The 17,507-nt window shown below is 56.1% G+C and overlaps 1 long non-coding RNA gene across 1 annotated transcript in view; it reads left to right on the top strand.

The window, feature by feature from the left end:
* Positions 1 to 17,507, top strand: part of LOC121073893 — a 75,280-nt gene that overhangs the window by 45,543 nt on the left and 12,230 nt on the right. Inside the window, exon 8 of the long non-coding RNA XR_005821998.1 lies at positions 697 to 9,833. This is a non-coding gene — a long non-coding RNA (uncharacterized LOC121073893). The remainder of the gene's footprint in view (positions 1 to 696; positions 9,834 to 17,507) is intronic.

Below are 17,507 nucleotides of genomic sequence, written 5' to 3'. Positions count from 1 at the left end.
CAAAAGGAATTAGTGAGGACCTGTCACTTATTGTAAAGTGCTGCCAGATTATGGTATCAGAAATGATGTGTCAACTGTTAAAACTTAATAATCCATGCTGGAGCGCTGTATCTGATTATAACACCGATCAAAGGAGAGGCCTGATTGGCACCGGGAAACCCAGGCTGGGTGGCGATGGGACCGATAACCTACATGGGTCAGGAGTCCTGCACCGTGTGTTGGAACTGCTCGCTTGGGGTTGGGACCCTGCTGGGGCACGTGGCTGGGAAGGGGACACGTGGCCACAGTGCTCAGGCACGTGGCTGAGCCAGGAGGCTGGGTACGGCTCCGGCTAATGGTGGAAATCCCTTGCTTCTTGCAGTGACAGGAACAGAACTCCCCACTCGTCATCACCCATGGAGGGCTCCTCGTTCACTTGGGTTTTGCTGGACTCGTTTTCATAGGGGAAAAAAGCTGCATGAAGTGGTGTGTGTATAAATGTGTGCACGCGTGCATGAATTTAGAGAAAGTCCTACCTTTTTGTTTTGGCGTTACTCAAGGGGACTGTCTGATTTTTCTTTTCAAAAAGACTTTTGTTTTGAAACTTTTTTTTTTTGCATTTGTCTTTCACATTCTCAAGGCTGAAGAAAATGCTTTGCCTGACCTCAAGTGCTATAACGCTGCTTCTTTTTTCTTTTAATATTTTTTCTTAAAAAGCTTCCTACAAGCAAACAACTGGGAGAAGGAGCGGCACCATTCTGGCTGAAGCACATGGGCTTGAGAAGTTTGGGTACCTGCAGATCTGCACCTAGCTCCTGATGCAAGTGGGGATTGAGCCATGGGACAGCGAGGCCCCTCCAGGTACAGGGCATTTTGCTCCTCATCCAGCGGTGTGGCTGGAGCCACGACACAGGGAGGTGCTCCAGGGCGGGCAGGTGCTTCTGTAGGACCACCAAAGAGTTGTGAGTCCCTCACCAAAGTCAGCGTGGTTGTTCCTCGCAGACCTGCATTTTCCTTTGTGGCTCCTGGCTGTAGATGTTTGCTGGTGGTCATGGCTTGATGTGCTGCTGAAAGCTGGCTGCCTCGCACTAGCATGCTTACACTCGCCCGTAACCAGTTTGGGTTTCCTGACAGCGTTTTGCCTCTCCGCCAAAGAGTATTTAAAACTCATGAGGGCCTCTGGTCGAAGGCTTCTGGAAACTTTGCATGATTTCTGGCAAGCGTTTTGCCTTCTGCTGTTGCTGTCACGATGACAGAGCTCCTGTGGACAACAGAGGCGTGCTTGTCCTTCTGACACAGGGTGGTCCTCAGTAATGGGAGCAAGGTTTGTGGCTCCGTGGTGTGCCGGAGCTGAGATTGCCCATGTGTGCCCCAGGTAGTTTAACCTGGGAGCTGGGGAAGGGCTCGCTGTTCTGTAGTTCCCAAATCCTCGCAGGATGTTTTAAAAGGGAGCTGCAGCACTTGCTGCTCAGCGATCAACGCTGGGGGGAAAAGCAGCCATGATTCCCTGCGAGCTTCTCCAGCACGGCGAGTTACCTCCTGCTCTTCTTAACTCCTCCATGGGACACCAGCACTGGTTTTGGTCTCCCAGAGGTTCATCTCTAGTCCTTTCAGCAGATATCTACCTAACACCCTCTCTACTGAAATGGGATGCGACGCAACCACCTGCTCTGGCACGGACCTAGTGCTGGTGCCCATCCAGCCTGTGTGCACCGAAACCATCAAGAGCTGGGCTCAGATATCTCTGCGAGGAGCTGCACACCCACGGCAAAGCCACACAGGCCACAAACAGCAAAGCTGCGAGGCCGGGTGGTTAACGTCAGTGCTGACACCGTGCTCGTGGTTGCTCCAGGCTGTGTGCCCAGCAGTGCCCACCACCAGCAGCTCTACCTGAGAGCTCATCCGAGCATCCCCAGTGCTCACCCGAGCTGTGACCTTCTGTGCCATCTGCCACCGACAGTGTGAAGAAAAGCCCTTGGAGTATTTGAAGGCGTGTTTGCATCGTACATCCCCTTCCCTCTTCCGTTCTTTTTCCCAGACCTCCAGCCAGCCTCGTCTCTCTCCTCCAGGCTTGCTCCAGTTGTGCTTCACCTCATTTGAGGAGCAGTGCCTTTTTTTTTAACTAGTTCAAACTGCCTTTTCCTGTGGCCCAGTGGGACCTGCGCTGCTCCCATCCTGCTCACTGCGTCCTGGTCAGCCCTTGTGCTCTGCAGCTGTTGGATGGCCAAGGGAAGAAACTTTACGTCTCTCTTGGAGAGCATCCTGGCTTTTGGTGATGACGTCTTCACTCTGCTCCCTGTCCTGCCTTACTCTAGGAACACGTGTGCTGATCTATGTGTATGTGGCATCACGCCCATATTGTCCTCTGCGATGCACTAAGGAGCCCGGTAGCAGTACCAAGGGCCTAAAAAATTGTAGTAGGACTGAAGGTTTCAGATAAGCTTTATGTAGCTCCTCCACACTAGGACCTTCCTCTTTCAGTGTCTCTTAGGGTTTTTTCATCTTCAGTTGCCTAACAATGATGGCAAGAGCTGGATTTCTTTCTTTCCTGCTGCAGCTCCAGCAAAGCAAATCTAACTAAACTAAAAACACTTGTTTGGGCTAAACTGCAAATGTTTTCTTAGAACATCTTTGGTGTGAATTTGCAAACAAGATTTCCCAGGTCCAGCTGTGTTCTGGTTCAGCTGGTATATTTGATCTATGGAAAAAATATTAAAGCATTTACTTACTGTAGGCAAACAAAACTCTCTTTAGAGGACCTGAAATGCAATCTGTCATTTTCATTTCAAATCATTTGATATGTCTCTATAATTTTAACCATAAAATGGAAAGTGTAACTGGCTAGTCACTGTTCCTTTTTAAAGCATTCAAATGAAACATTGCATTTTTTTATTTTCCTTCTAACTTTTCCCGTTTGTTGGCTCATTTGGAAGTCGGCAATTCCCTGAGATGAAGTTGCACAAAGTTGGCTGTTGCTGAATTTGCATTTTTCCCAGAAGAGAGGCAGAGATAGAGGGGAAAACGTCACTGTGCTGCATTGCCAGGTACTGCGTCCCCCGTGGGCCTGCCCGTCCTCACCTCCTCCACCCACCGGTGGCCTCGGTGGCGATCCCCCCCCATCCCCGCTCGGACGCAGGATTGCAGCTCCGGCTCCTCTTCCCTGCGCATCATCAACATGTTGTTTCCAGGGTCATAAATTTGCACGGTGATGAGACACAACCAGATGTTAGGATACGTGAAGCGACTGGCGAAGCAGCCTGCTTGGCGCAGCCCCCGCCGCTGGAGTCCGCCGCCCGCTAATGAGAAGCAGGTCTCGCGCCTCGAGCTGGGCCAGGACAGACGGAGAGCATCCCCAGGAGCTGCCACCTCGACCCCCGGCCTGCTCTCGGTGCCCGGGGAGCACCTCGGGGCTCTTTGGTGGCTCTTGGCTTCTGGCAGCCATCTGGAAAGCTGCTTTGGCCTGGCGCAGGGAGGGACGCGCGAGGCCGTGGTCCTCCTTGCTAGCAAGGAAGCCGGTTACGATGCTGTGTGGTGCTCTGTCGTGTAAAAATGCTTCTGAGACACGGGTTTTGGATGGTCCGTGTGGCTGAACAGGTTGGGTTTTAATGGAGAGACCCATGGGGAGGTCATAGCTCAGGATGCTGGTCCTGTATCCGCTACTGGGAACCTGTGTTGGCATGAAATACTCGTTTCCACATGGCTCCAGCCCCCGTGTCCTGAGGTACCCATGTCCCCATGGGTGGGCAGGGGCTGGGGAGGGTGGCACTGCAAGGGAATGTGCGGTGGTCCTCAGGACAGCCGCAGCTTTTGGCCAGCATGTAGCAGATGCTACCCCTGTGATCCAGGCCCTCATGGTGTTTTGGGGTATGCACTAAACATCTGGGGACGCACACCCTGATGACAGTCCCTGGGCACAGCCATCCTGTGAGTGCTTTCTCATCATGGTCTCTTTCTTCCACCACTGTCTTGGAAGTCCCTGGGGGTCCCTGCTGCCCCAGGGGCGAGGCTGAGCCCTGTGTGGGGCTGGCATGGCTCGGTTGTGGCATCAGGGCAGGCCTTGCATCACGGGCTGATTTTAAGTCGATTAAGGTAATCCCATGTGGAGATCTGGCCTCAGTGCCACTTCTCTGTCCCATTGTCCTTCCCTGGACCACGCAGGCGGTGGTGGTACCTCCTCCTACACCTCCATGCACGCTCCCATCGTCTGGGGACGGGCAAGTGCATAGGTGTGTGCATGTGGGAGAGGAGACCCATCTGAAGGGGTGTGCTGGTACCAGACCTAAGGGCTATGTGCTGGCCAGGGTGTCCTGGGGAGCACTCCTTGCTCGGAGGCCCAGGAGCAGCCTCCAACATGGCAAAGAAGGAGACAGAGCTTGGGGTGTCCTTGGAGGGGACAAAACAGTGCAGGGCCCATGGCCATGAGCATCCCTTCGAGCTGTGGTTCAATCCCGTTGGGATTTGGGGGACACGTCCCCCCCCAGTGACACAAGAGGGAGGGCGAACACTTGTGGCTCTGCTCTCAGCATCCCATTCGCCCGGTGCTGAGCCCCCGAAGGGCTTCACCGCCCTCCAGGAGAGCCTCCATCCTCCTCCTTGCTGCAAAGCCAGGAGAAACGAGGCCGTCACCTCGCCGCCCCGAGCGTGTAAAGGGAAGGAGGGGACGGGGCCTTACAGGGGGTGAGGGGACCTCGGCCTCCCCGCCGAGCCTCCGCTCCTTTGTGCGGCGCAGGTTGGAGGGAGTTTGGGTTAAAAGGGGTTAACAGCTCTCTGCTGTAACACATGATTGGTCTTTATGAGGTTGAAACTCTTGTCTGTTTGAGGCCTACAGATGATGCTAAAGAGCACAATAATGACAGCAATTCAAAGCAATCTAATTATGCAAACGGGAGGCTAAACAATTTCATCATCCTTAAATTAGATTGTCCTAATGAGATAAAGACACCAATTAATCCTGAATTAATTTCAATAGCCTATTTCAGGCAAACACTTTAATATGCAAATGTAAATGAGAAACAAAGCCTACTGTAGAATGCCAGAGTTCAGAACCTCTCTCTGCACAGCTGCAGCGGGTGTAAATAGTGTCTAATGAGTTTGCATGGAAAGACACAACCGGTTGAAAATTGGAGCCTCCGTACAGCACAGCCGGTGCCTCAGGTACGTGGCGGTGCCGAGGCGGCAGGGGGACGGCCGGGCTGGCACCGGGGAGCCGCCGCGCACGGGGCACGGGACGGGAGCCGCCGCGGGACACGGGGCTTTAATGAGATGCTGGAGCCGAGTACCTGGCCGGTCGCCTTTCTAGGACACGGAGATGGTTTTAATTAGCTGGTGGATAATTGGTTTAAATTAGCCGCTTTGCTCCGCGCTCGCAAAGGTCCGCTCCCAGTTTTTCTCCCAGGCACTTGGCAGGGGAAAGGGCGAAGCCTGGGATGTAGGCTACGGGGAAGGCGGATGCCCTCCCTAGTGTCTCCCACCTTGCTCCCTGTCCGTAGCAAAGCACCACCAACGTCTCCTTTGAGTCCTCCTGGAAGCAAGCACCTGCCCCGAGGGCCTGATCCTGAACTCAAACTTGTGCTTCCCTGTGAGTAGGAGCACATGCTGTGGGTGCTGTGCAGAGGGCCACAAAGGCAGCTGTGGCACTGATGGTCACGTTGGGTTATTCCTCTGGCTGTGTCCCTTCTCCAGCAGGTCCCAGGAACATGCCTTGGAGGAAGTGTTAAAATAGCCCAAAAAAACTATTCTGTCCTAGAATGAGCACCTTTTGGGTAATCTATGCCTTTCCCCTTCCAGGGCTGCTGTTGGAGGCTAGCATGAACAGAAAGGCTTTGTGTCCTTCCAGAAAATACATGACAACCCTGGACATTCTTCCCCTTAAAAATATCCATTCTCTGTTTGGATTGTGCCAGGGTTTATCTCCAGCATCACCCCGTGGCAGCACGTGCTGCAGGCTCAGGAGGTGCGGTCCCTCTTGCCCTCCCACCAGCACCATTCGTTGACCTCCACCGAGTGAACATCTCACATCTTCCCTGTGTGCTGGAGGGAATTTGCTCTTTGTTTTGGCACCGTGTGGTCATCTCACCGGGACCTTTCATGGAGCAGGAAGGTTTGTGAATTTCCAGCCCAGAGCGAGGTCCTGCCTTGCTCACATCCCCTCCTGCACGGACTTTAGGACCAAATAATGTCCCTGCGGTTTATTGTCCCTTCCTGCTTAGCTTTGGAGGGCTTTGTGAGTGGTGATTGGGAATTTCGGCACTTCTAGTGGGAAATCTTGGGTAAGCATCGCCTGTGCAGCGCGGGATTTCATCTGTGCTGGGTAGACAGCAAACATCCCTTCCCATTTCTGCGGCCTGAATGGGCACGGGGTTTATTGACGGATGAGTGGAGGCAGCGAAAGGGCTGACGGCCCGGAGCTTGCGGCGTGCCAGCAGACCTGGAGATCTATCACACATGTTTGTCCTTGGAAAAAAGACAATTGACTCAGTAAATTGCTTCATCTCTGGCACTCGGGGTACCAGCACCGCCTTTTCCTCTGGAGCCTGGGAGATTTTTTCCAAAGCCTTTGGTGCTGCCTGGGCTCTGTTCTCCGTGCCGTCGGCAGTGCGAGCTCTGGCTCAGCGGGCGCTGCCGCGCCACGGACAGAGACGTGGGTGAGAGCTCGCTGCTCCCAAACCAGAGCAGGGCCATCCTACTGATGTCTAACCGGTGCTTCGGGGCAGAGGCGTGCCCAGGAGCTCGTGGAGATGATGCTTAGAGAGCCAGGGGTTACCGTGCCCCGGCGTGGGGATGGGCCGGGGGACCCAGGGGGGTGCTGTTAGCAGCCGCAAGCTGCATCCAAAAGAGGATGACAGATCGCTGCCTCCGGCTGTGGTTTCCCGTTAATTAATACCAGGTCTGCGCATTACCCGCTCACCCCACGGGATGAGTTGGGTCTGAAGCGGGGGCGAGCAGCACCGGATCGCGCCGTTGCCAAATCACCCGGCTCGTGCAATATGGTGCGCATCTGGCCGCCCGCCAGCGGCGGGAGCACAAAGCAATGCCTGATTCAGCAAAAAGCCTCCCCGGCCCCTTCGGAGATCTCGTGAAGCAGCAGAAAGAGTTTCTCTCTCCTCGCCGTTGCTCTCAGGCCGGGACTGGGCGCCGTCAAATCAAATTAACCATCTCGGGGAGGCACGGCCACGGCCTCTCGTGTCAGCTTAAAGCCGTGGATGGGTCCAGAGTCCTCCTGACTCGCCGTCCGGGCACGGGCTTCGTTGCCTGGATCCATCTGCTGCCGAAGCCCAGCGGTCCCCAGAGGAGCCAAGCGTGCTCCTGAGCCCCGAAACAGGGATGCTCGCTCATGCGTTGGCGAAAGGTCTCTAACAGTCAGCCAGGGGACTTGTAAAAATGCTACCACGGGGCCTCCTGTTTATTCTTGCGCTCCCTGCGCTCTGCTCACACATTAAAAGGTGGTACTTTTTTAGCTCCCAGTGCCGCTGCCTGGCGAATCCAGCTGGTTTTCCTTCCCCCTCTGAAATCACGACGTCTGCAGCCAGATGTGCCCTCACCCCACTGGCGTGGGGGGAATCCGGGGTGGTTGGGGAAATAAAACCGCGCGGCACCGGCAGCGGGTCGGTTACTGATGAGCCGTCCAAGGCGCAGCGGAGAATCTGCATAAAATATTCCTCGTGGAGCTCGGGTAGCTGGTTCCAGCCCAGATAACAGGCTGACAGGCGCCGAGGAAGGATGCCTTTAACCTTCACAAAAGTGAGAGGACAGGAGAGAAATGAGCCAGGCAGCGGTGTCACGAAAATCACAGCCTCAGCGATTTGGATGCGTTTCGCTCTGCTGCAGAGTTTTGTGCGGCGGAGGGAAAATAAACAAAATGTTGGGAGGAAGCTGGCGGGCCAGGGGCATGGTTCTGCCGGGGCTGTAAACGTCCCTGGCCCCCGTTGTGGAGAGCTTTGCTCCTGGTGGGCTTGGAGAGCTGTAGATGGCATTGCTGTGGGATGCCCCATGGTGCACAGATGGGATTAGCAGGAGACCATGCAGCAGAGGTTGAGCACCTTCTTCAGGTGCCGCTGCTCACTGGTGTGAGATTTAAATTTGTGAGGACAACCATTTCTATCATGAAAAGCATCTCTGGAGGCACAGGGGGGTCCATGCATTGGGTAGTGTGCTTATGGTTCAACTTGTGGCTGGTGACACCTGCCCAGCCTGCTCCGGATATGTCCCCATGGGAAGAAGAGGTGACAATTCACCTGGTGCAAAGAGGCTGGAAGGGACTGGGAGCACAGTGGCACATCTCAGCCCGTCCTCTGCCCCACGAGCTGCTGTGCAGCTCCCCAGCCTGAACGCTGAATGATTTGGAGAAATAAAGCAATATTTTCAGCTCCGGTTTTCAGTGGGGCTTTTCCTGCAGAGCCTGGAGGGACGGCATCTGGATGTCCCTGGCCAAGGGGCTCCCCACCAGCACCAGGCAGCACTTCAGGGACATCTTGTGACACTCGGCGAGACCAAAAAAAAAGGAGAGGAGGGGATCGGCTCTTCATCTGGGATGGAAATCGAGCTGGTGAAAGGACGGATGTTTTCTCTTTTGCCTTGAGGTTAGAAAACAGCAGGAAATCCTTGCTTGAAGAAAAGGCACACGGCCACCAGTGTGACTCGTGCAGTCTCTGCCTCCTTGAAGTCAGCCTGGAAACAGAGTTTTGTGGTGGGTAGAATTTCACAGACTTTCCATGGTTGCTGGCTGCAGCCTTTCTTGTGCCTTGTTTGCAGCTAGCGCTGCATTTTTGCCATATTTCTGCTAGCCTGGGGGGCTGCATTCCTGCAATGGGTATCACGTAGCCGGGTGAAGCAAACACTGCCTTGTCTCATGGATGCAGCTTTCCATGGGACGAGACTGCCTGTGCGGGTGGCTTGGGGAACGTACCCACATGGGGAAGGCTTGGCTTCGGCCTCAGCTTTTGTCCCAGCACCCGACCCCACAATGTCTTTGCAAAGCGAGCGCACCCCGCGCCAAGGACCCCGCAGAACTAACTTTGCTTTTCTTGTTTATTAATAAGCATCTTTGTCGAGTAACCAAGATGTATTGAGCTGGGACTCCCCGAGTGCGAGCAGCCAGAGATAGCTTTGACTTTTCCTTTTTTTAATTTACCTTCTGGGGCTGTGGGAAATGAGCAATCCTTCTGGCTGTCAATATTGCCAGCGGCGCCGCTGCGCCAGGACCGGCGTCAGCCTCACGCCGACCCGGAGCTGGCACCGCCGGCGCGATGGGGACGGAGCCGGCGGGGCTCTTGCACCTCCCAGAAAAGGGCTTTTGCATCAGCTCTCCCCCCTTCCCACCTTGCCCATGCAGATGTTTTCTTCTATTTCTTCTGCCCCAGCCCTTCTCTCTCCTTCCCCTTCCTTTGATGTGGGCTCAGCTACTTTGCAGGGTCTTCTTTGCATCTTGCAAAGGAAACCCCTGCTTTTGCAGCAAAGCAACACCCACAAAATGCTCCCGGGGCTGGGGGGCACCTGCTCTGCCCACCTCCTCTCCCACCACCCATCATTTTCCCTCTCAAAAACAGCCAGGGCTCTCATGGTGGTTTTTGGGGTCACCTCACCCCAATCAGAGGTGTTTTCTCCTATGCTTTCAGGGCAGGGGAGAAGCAACCTGGGCTTCCAGGTGACCAGGGAGGGTAGGGCATCATCTGCACCCTAATTAAGTGCTAATGAAGTGATGTGGTGCAGCTGAGTGCAGTGTGGCTGGGAGCAAGGAGACGCAGAGGAGATAAAAGTGGCTGGAGGGGAGCTTCTGGAGTCCTTTTGGGGGCAGAGGTAGCGACCTGAGGACAGCAGAGCCATGGGGACGCCTCTCCTGCTTGTGGTCCCAAACTGTGAGTAGGGTGCTGGGGGCAGCGGGTGGGTTTGTTGTGGGGTGCTACTTGGTTGTGGGGTTGTGGTTGCTGGGTTGTTGGGGTGCTGCGTGGTTGTGGTGCAGCTTCCCATCTCTTTCCAATCCTCTGCTCTGCGCCCAGCTGCAGGCAGCCACCCAGGCAAGCCTTGGTGCAGCTCCTGGGCACGGCCCAGGCGGCTTCGGGAGCATCCTCTGGTGGCCCCTCTGGGAAAAGAGAGCCTGTTTTGGGGTGTTGGGTAGCTCCTTGTGGCTCTGAGGCCACCACAGCCAGAGGGAGGCTCCCTCCTGGTGCCGTTCCTCTCTGATACTTCCCATTTCTCCCCGGTGAGATGCTTCAGACCCAAACCATCTTAAGCGACCTCCAAAAGACAGTGATAAGTACCTTCCCCCGTCATTACGGCTCCATTTCATCACGGTGCTGATAGCACTAATGGCGCTCGTAACCCCCATCACGTCCACTTAACATGGGTCGTTTTCCGAAGTCGCTCGATGCCTCCTGACAGTCCGGCCGGGCGCTCCGCGGACATCGCTTAACCCCGGTGAGCCGGAGAGGAGCCCTGGCAGCCGAGAGGGGCCGGCACGGGGCGGGCAGGGGAAGGACATTGATTTTATGACAAGGGGCAAAGCCGGTGTCAGCGCGGGGACGTTTCAATTAGTGCTGGCGGGAGGGATCCTGGGCACGGCAGAGAAGCTGCGGCCGCTTCGCCTGTAATTTATCTTTTTTTAACCATGGTGAAAAATGAACCCCAAATTAGAATCCCCATTAACAATTAGCATAATCAAAGGAGACACATTATAATTTCAGCAGAAAGGCGCTTGGTGATGGCATGGCAGCCAGGGATAATGACAGCCGGCGAGCGGTGGATGGCCGCAGCGGTGCCGCCTGCGCTCGCATGGCCCTGCTATTATCCTGCCCGCACAGCACCGCTCCCTCGCAGCCTCTCTGCAGGCTGGAAATTGCCCCCGAGCTCCTCTCAGTGCCAGAAGCATCTCCTTGACTCGCTCCTGCTTTCTCTATGCCCACATGCTGTCCCTCTGCCTGGGGACTGCAGGCTGGCACCTGGAAAGGGAAAAGCGCCTGCCCAAAAAGCAAAGTCGCTCCAGTTTTGGCAAAGGAGCAGCGAACTCACTTTCAGGTTAGCTTATCTGAATAATCACACAAGCGGAGCTACCCCAGGGTGCCAGGGAAGATGCAGAAATGCATCCCATCTGCGTGCACAGTGGCATCAAAGCCAGAGCTCTCCAAAAGGAGGTCGGTCTGGCGCACGTTTGGGTGTGCAGGGGGTGGAGACGCGCTAAAAATGAACCGCTGTCGGAGTGACCCATTTGGTTTCAGAGCCAAAAGCTTGAGTTTTGAGGGCTTTTTTAGATCTGAGAACGCTTTGGATTACGGTTTATGTAAGACAATGCGAACCTTGAAAGTGCCCGGCTGGAAGCAGAGCTGTCAGTTCTGCGCCAAAGGAGCGCTTTGATCAGCGGGGAAGGAAGTTTTGAGCTTTTCTCCGCTGAGGATCTCGAACTTGCTGGGGAGGCTCCCTCCGAATCTGGAGCAGAGTCAGGTGAGCGGCTCCTTGTGCCTCCAGTTGCAGGGGGGAAAATGCAGGAGCTGCTGGCCTCTGCCTCTGAGCCTCCCCAAATCTGGGGGCCCCTTGCTGAGAAGTGGGGCTGAGAGCATCTTCCTTTCCCCCTGCGTAGTTTGCTCCTTTGGCGGCTGGATCACAGGTTGGGGGGAGCAGGGTGATGCCGGGGTGCCCTGTGCATGGACGCCAGGGAGTGGGGATGAATACCTGTGTCCTGATGTAAGATGTGGCTGGTGGCCCCGTGCACCCCTGGCACCGCCGGATTGCTTTAGGGAGCCTGGAAAACAGAAGAAGTTTTGCTGCCAGGGGCTGACGGGTTAAATTTGTGGGTTTGTGTCACCACTGGAGGGAGAAGGGAAAAAAGAAGTGGTCTGCAGATGGACTAAGACCCAAATCCAGCTTTCACAGGGGATTTCGCCATCCTCCTGGCCCAAACCGGGCTGGGAGCGTGACGCTGGGTGCCGGGAGCAGCTTGGGAAGGGGAGCGAATGCCATGTGTTTGCAGGGGGGGCCCGGGATGCTCCTGCTCGAGCAGCCTGCTCCCCGCGGAAGGCAGTTACTGGCAATTTACAGCGTGTGCAGGGAAGTCCCCGGAAGAGGCTTTAAGAGTCGTTGAGGCAACGTGCAACTATATATCAGTTAATGAAGTTTAATAGCACCGGATAAGAACTGCACTGCGGCTCTGGGATCCTCCTGCGAGCGCAGTTATGGGCTAAGAAGAGAGGCAGGGAAAGCAGTCCCTCGCTCCTGCCCATATGTTGTTCCCTCCGCGCTTCACAACTCGGCTGCCTTTAATCGCAAGGCAGTCCCACAGAGGTGATAACAGGAGCTGGCTGGCATCTCGTCTGCTCCTGCCGCATCAGCAGGAAGAGTCTTGGGCACTTCAGCAGAGTGAGTCAGGCCTTTCCCAAATTAGCTCCAAAATGGGCTTTTTTTCAACAGGAAGGCCCGGGGTGGAGCTTGCTTCTCCTCTGCTTCATTCCTCTGAAGGTCCCTCAGATTTGGAAGAAAGGAGCTTCTCTAAAAATCATTTTTCCCCCCTGAATGCATGTGCTCAGGACTGTACATCTCAGCTTCCCAGCCACAGGTTCACTGACGGATTTTCACCAAATACTCCAATTTCCACACATACAAAAAAAAGTCAAGCTGGTGGAAATGTGAGTCCTGGAACATCAGTAAACCTAGGGTTGATGACGTAGGGGGAATGGGAGAGAAGGCGAGAGAAGGCAAACTGCAGAGGTGTTCCTTGGATGGCAAATCCTTTTCCTAGCTGCTGTGCTGGGGTCTGTACCCCATTGCCTTGCCCATCGGTGCCACTTGGGATGCTTAAAATTTGGCAAAAGGGCTCCTGAGGCACGGGGGGACAGCAGAGCTGTGCAGGAGAGAGCGTGTGTGCATCCCTTCCGCTCCTGCAGCCTCCAGGGATGTCTCCTCCATCACTTATCGTGGTGACACACCACACGTTTACGCTCTCATCCTTCTGCTCAGCATGGTGCTGGGCTTGTGGGTCCCAAAAGTGGCTTGGGGTGGAGCAGGGAAGAGTAAATCCTCCAGCTGGTGCCTGAATAGTGACTTACCCTATTTGTGCAGCAGCAAGCCTCCTGCTCCTGGCCACCCGAGCCTCACGCTCTTATGGAGGTGGACCTGGCGGGTACGTGGCAGCTCCTTGGGGAACACCAGGCACCCCTGGGGCACCTCTGGCTGCGGTGTGGAGGGGCTTCGCAGCCTCTCCTGCGAGTCCCTATTTCCCCGCGGTGACGGGAAGGCCAGCGGCAGTCTTTGGGAAATCTTGACCCAGTTTTCTTGCCAGCGCCCGGAGGCAGCGCGTTTCAGGAGCGCTGCTGCGCCTCTGCCAAGCGCTGCTGGTGCTGGCAGGCGGCCGGCTCAGGGAAGCGCTGGGGGAATTTGTCCCGGGGAGGGCATCGCCTCTCCCTGCCTGGCCTTGGCTTTGGGAGGACGGAGCCCTTCTTGGGAGAAAGGCAACCTGAAATGCCACTGTTAGGTCGTGGAAATTGGGGAGCAGCTGGTAACATGCTGGTACGGTGCTCTTGGGCACCCTCCAAGTTTGAATATCCCAAATAAATCCTACCTGACCCTATCCCTCTCCCGTTCTGCCCCTCCCTCTCCTTTCCCATTGCCAGCTCCCAGTAACCCAGGCCCAATAATTTGGTTGTAATAAAATGTGACTGCTGGGGCTATTTTTACGGAGCTGGCATTCATTTGCATGCCAGCTCTGTGTGGGGCCCCAGGCGATCTCTTTTCCTCTCCCTCCCCACGCTCCCCCCACTTCCTCCACCCCGCTGGCATGGCTCTGATCAGAAGTGACAACAGAAACACAGCCGTATTTCCCGGAGATTTACTGAGTTAGATGATGAAAGCTCGGAGCAGCGGCAACAACGGGAAGGGGGACTCGAAGGGGAGCGGGGAGGAGGGGGGAAGTTCCTAAACTGATCATTTTCAAATGTCAGCTCCGCTCTCGGGGTGAAGCCGCTGTTTGTGGGAGCACTGTGGGACCGTTGAGGTGGGGATGGAGGAGGCCAGCTCCTCGTGCATCCCACCCCTGATGGCTACTCCGTGGGGTTTTGTCCTTCACACGGTGCTGAGGCTGCCACCCACATCCTCGTGCCCCTCTGCCTCTGGGCGCAGCATCCCCCAAGCAGGATGGAGGGGAAGGGACGGGGTCCAGCTCCCTGCTGGCACCTCTCCTCCCACCCCACAGGTGCCAGCGATGTTGTCGGGCTGTCCCAGCACTGGTGGGGACGAGCAGGACCCTCCTGTGCCGCGGGGTGCGAGGTCACCCCATCCTCCCTGCTGTCCTCGCCCTCCCTCCCCTTTCTCTCTCTGTCCTCTCCGCAGCGCCGCTGTCAAGCCGCTTGATCACCTGCCAGCCCGTATTGATTTTTGCTTCCCAATCTCCAAGCTGGATGGAAGGAAAAGATTAAAAACAGTTTGTCAGTTTGAAGTTGAATAAGAATTCAGCGCCAGGGACATCTCGGGGGCTGGGGGGGGAAGAAGGGGTCAAGGCCAAGGGACGGCGCTGGGGGGAGTGTAACCCTCTTGCACCTTCCACCCTGGTGATGCTCCGTGGTGGCTGGATCTGGCACACCCGCTGCGTGCTGATGGACCCCCAGGTGCCAGCAGGGTGCTGCCTTCATCCTTTTGGACTGGGCATCCCATGGAGGGTCCCCAATGTCCCCTTTTGGGTGCCCTGGCTGCCTCTTGCTGCCCGCCAGCGGTGCCCGGCCCCGGTGCTCCCGTCCCCGCGTGTCCCCGCCGCTGGTGCCATTAGTATTCATGTGGTGGGCTCCTGCTGTCCTTGTCAAGACTGAGTGGGCAGGCTAAGGAAATTTGCCCTTCAAAAAATGAGAATCATTTGAGTCAGGGAAGCTCTTCCCTCGTGCGTGTGGTTTCCTTGCCAGCCCGGGGGATGACGGATGGGTCGCAGTGATCCCTGCGTGGCAATAAGGGACTGTCGGGTTGCGATTCGGTCGTGGTGCTGGGTGCGAGCAGGAGCACAGATGAGGCTTGTGTGTGGTCTAGGGGCATGGTTGCAGTAATTTTGGGGTGTGTGACTGGGTGCTGGCCTGGGGTGCAACGCTGTGTCATGCCATGGGATTATCAGATGCAAGAGGGGGTCTTGCAGTTGGTTCCTGCATGCCTGAGGTGCTGGCACAGCTGGGTTCGGGGGCAAGGTCCCCGGCTGATCCCCATGAGGTCGTGAGCCTCTGTCCTCCTGTGGATGAGGCCTTCTCCTCCCTGCTCCTGTAAGGGAGGACAGCAGAGCTACGGGCTCCCCTTCCTGCCGCTCTCATTGCTCGCTGGTACCCAGTCAGGATCTGCTGAGACAGACAAATCTATGTAAAGAAAAATCAGGCGGCTTTACTCCCATTTATATCTACAGGTGTATTTCCCTACCTAAATAATAGATGGTTACGTCCTCGGCCAGGGTAAGCTGGCAGAGTTCCTTCAAGGTCAGCGGCGCTGCGCTGGCTCGCGTCCAGAGGCGAGGGCCTGCTCCTCCCAAGAACCAGAGCCGGGCACGTGGCTGGGAGGCCGAGGAGGAAAGCGAGGTGGCCTCGTGCGTGCAGGGCCTGGGAGGTCTGCGCTGCAGTGCCTGCCTCCGTCCTGGTGCCACGGGCATGGCGTTTTGGCCACCGGTGGAGGCTGCGTCCTCCCCGCGGTGCCTGCTGGAGGACCTCCGTGTCCCGGTGGGCCGGGAGGGAGCAGCACCTCTGCGGGAGGTGGGGCGGCTGCGGCAGCGCTGCTGCGTGGATGGCAGAGGGAAGGGAGGCAGAGCCTCAGCTCCTGGCATTGGTGGGGGGGAGAAGGCTGCTTTGCTTGGCCCTGCGCCTGCATCCACATCGCAGCCCTGGGGGGGAAGGTACCGTGGTGCAACGCTGCGTCGGGGAGGTCGATTTGTGCCCCCCCTGCTGCTGGGGACCCCTTGGTCCTGCACCCCCGTGGGGTGAGAGTGCAGGGTGGGAGCCGTGGAGCAAGTCGAGCACGAGAGGCTTGCAGGGAAAGGTCACGGAGAGTTTTAGGTGGAAATGTCACTGCTGCTCCGTCAAAGGGGTAACGGAGCCGAGGCGCGGGGACCTGGTCTTATAGGAGTTTCACTCAAACATGCGCGGCTGGTGCACGGGTGCTGCAGGGCCGCCTCACCCCCCTGCCCGTAGGAGGTGCTCCTGCTGGTTCCACCAGCCCCAAACCTGGTGGGGATTTGGGCTCCTCCTGAGCAAAGGGGGACCCCGCGGACACGATACCAGTTGGGCACGTGCCTGGCTGTGAAAGGCCAGCTTTTCCCCTCAAACCTGATGGCCAGGCTGTGGAGCTGCCACCCTGTGCTGGCCAGCTCCGGAGCTGCCTCTGACTTCTCCCCAGCCTTAATTACTGAATTTCCATATCATCAATTCCCTGCAAGTCAGCACTTGACAGGGAAGGCTGTGGCTACTGTCCTTGCTGCTGCCATCAGAGAGCACCAGCTCTGTCCAGGGGACAGCTCTCCAAACGTTATTTTTATCTCTGTCTCATAAAGCCTGTTCTGTATAAATATATTTTAATTAATTAATAAATGGGACGTAATGAATCCTGGCAGGGTGACATTTGAGCAGAAAGCGAGGCTTAAACAGATCCTGACATGTGTTAGCTGGGAAAACACAACACAGCCGCGTGTGCACCACACACACACGCGTTCCTTTGCTCGTCAGGACTGTTACAGGTTGCAGAGGGCCCTTTTTTTTTCTTTTTGAGGCAGGGGCAGTGAGAGCAGTGTGCAGCAAATGGGGGTGTGGAATAAACATATAGGTGGGCCTCTGGGTCACCTCCGTCCTGCGATGAGGAGGAGGAGGGAGTGGGTCGCTCCCTCTCGGCCTGGTGAGGTGTCTCCCAACAATAGGGTTTGCTGGAAAATTGCTGTGCAGTGGGCTCTGGATGCCTCTGGTCCCGTGGGTCTGCTGCTGCACGGGGGGCTCGGGTCGTGGACAATATCTGGGGCGTGAGCCTCAGGCTCCTGCTAGCTCGTGGTCGGTCTCAGCCAGAAATGCAGCCTCGTGGTGGTGTGTTTGTCTGAGCTGGTGGTGACACTGCATCCCTAAATGTATTCTTGTGAAAAGCGTTGTTTTAAGGAGGTTTGCTCCTCTGCACGCCAGTTCTGTGGGTCAAGTCCAGAGCAGTGGTGAAATGACCTGTGAGTGCTCCTTTCTGGTGGAGATTGCTGCTGCCTTAGGTCAAAACCACCTCTTGATACGGCTTTGGGTGCTGCAAGGGCTGGTGTTTGGTGATTTCCAGGTGGTGGTAGCTGCTTTCTATGGGTCTGCTCGCAGGGGTCTCTGCTCTTTCTGATGTGTCCAAGAGGTGGAGGTGCATCCATGTGGTGGGCCTGGGGGCCCAAAGGAGTGAGGAAGGTGCTGTGATTGGCTACGGTGGTTTCTGACCTGACTTTGGTCCTGATAGGGAGAACATCTCAAGAGGTCCTGTGTTTGCGGAAAGCAGTGCAAGAACTGGAACCTGCTGGGATGAAATAGAGTAGTGAAAACTCCACCTATTTCCTTCCAGTACCATCTGAAGGTTGCCCT

Source organism: Cygnus olor, chromosome 8 (assembly GCF_009769625.2).
Source record: "Cygnus olor isolate bCygOlo1 chromosome 8, bCygOlo1.pri.v2, whole genome shotgun sequence".
NCBI classification, from domain to species: Eukaryota; Metazoa; Chordata; class Aves; order Anseriformes; family Anatidae; genus Cygnus; species Cygnus olor.
The sequence above is the reverse complement of the archived record's forward strand: the minus strand, read 5'-3'. Positions and strand labels throughout refer to the sequence as shown.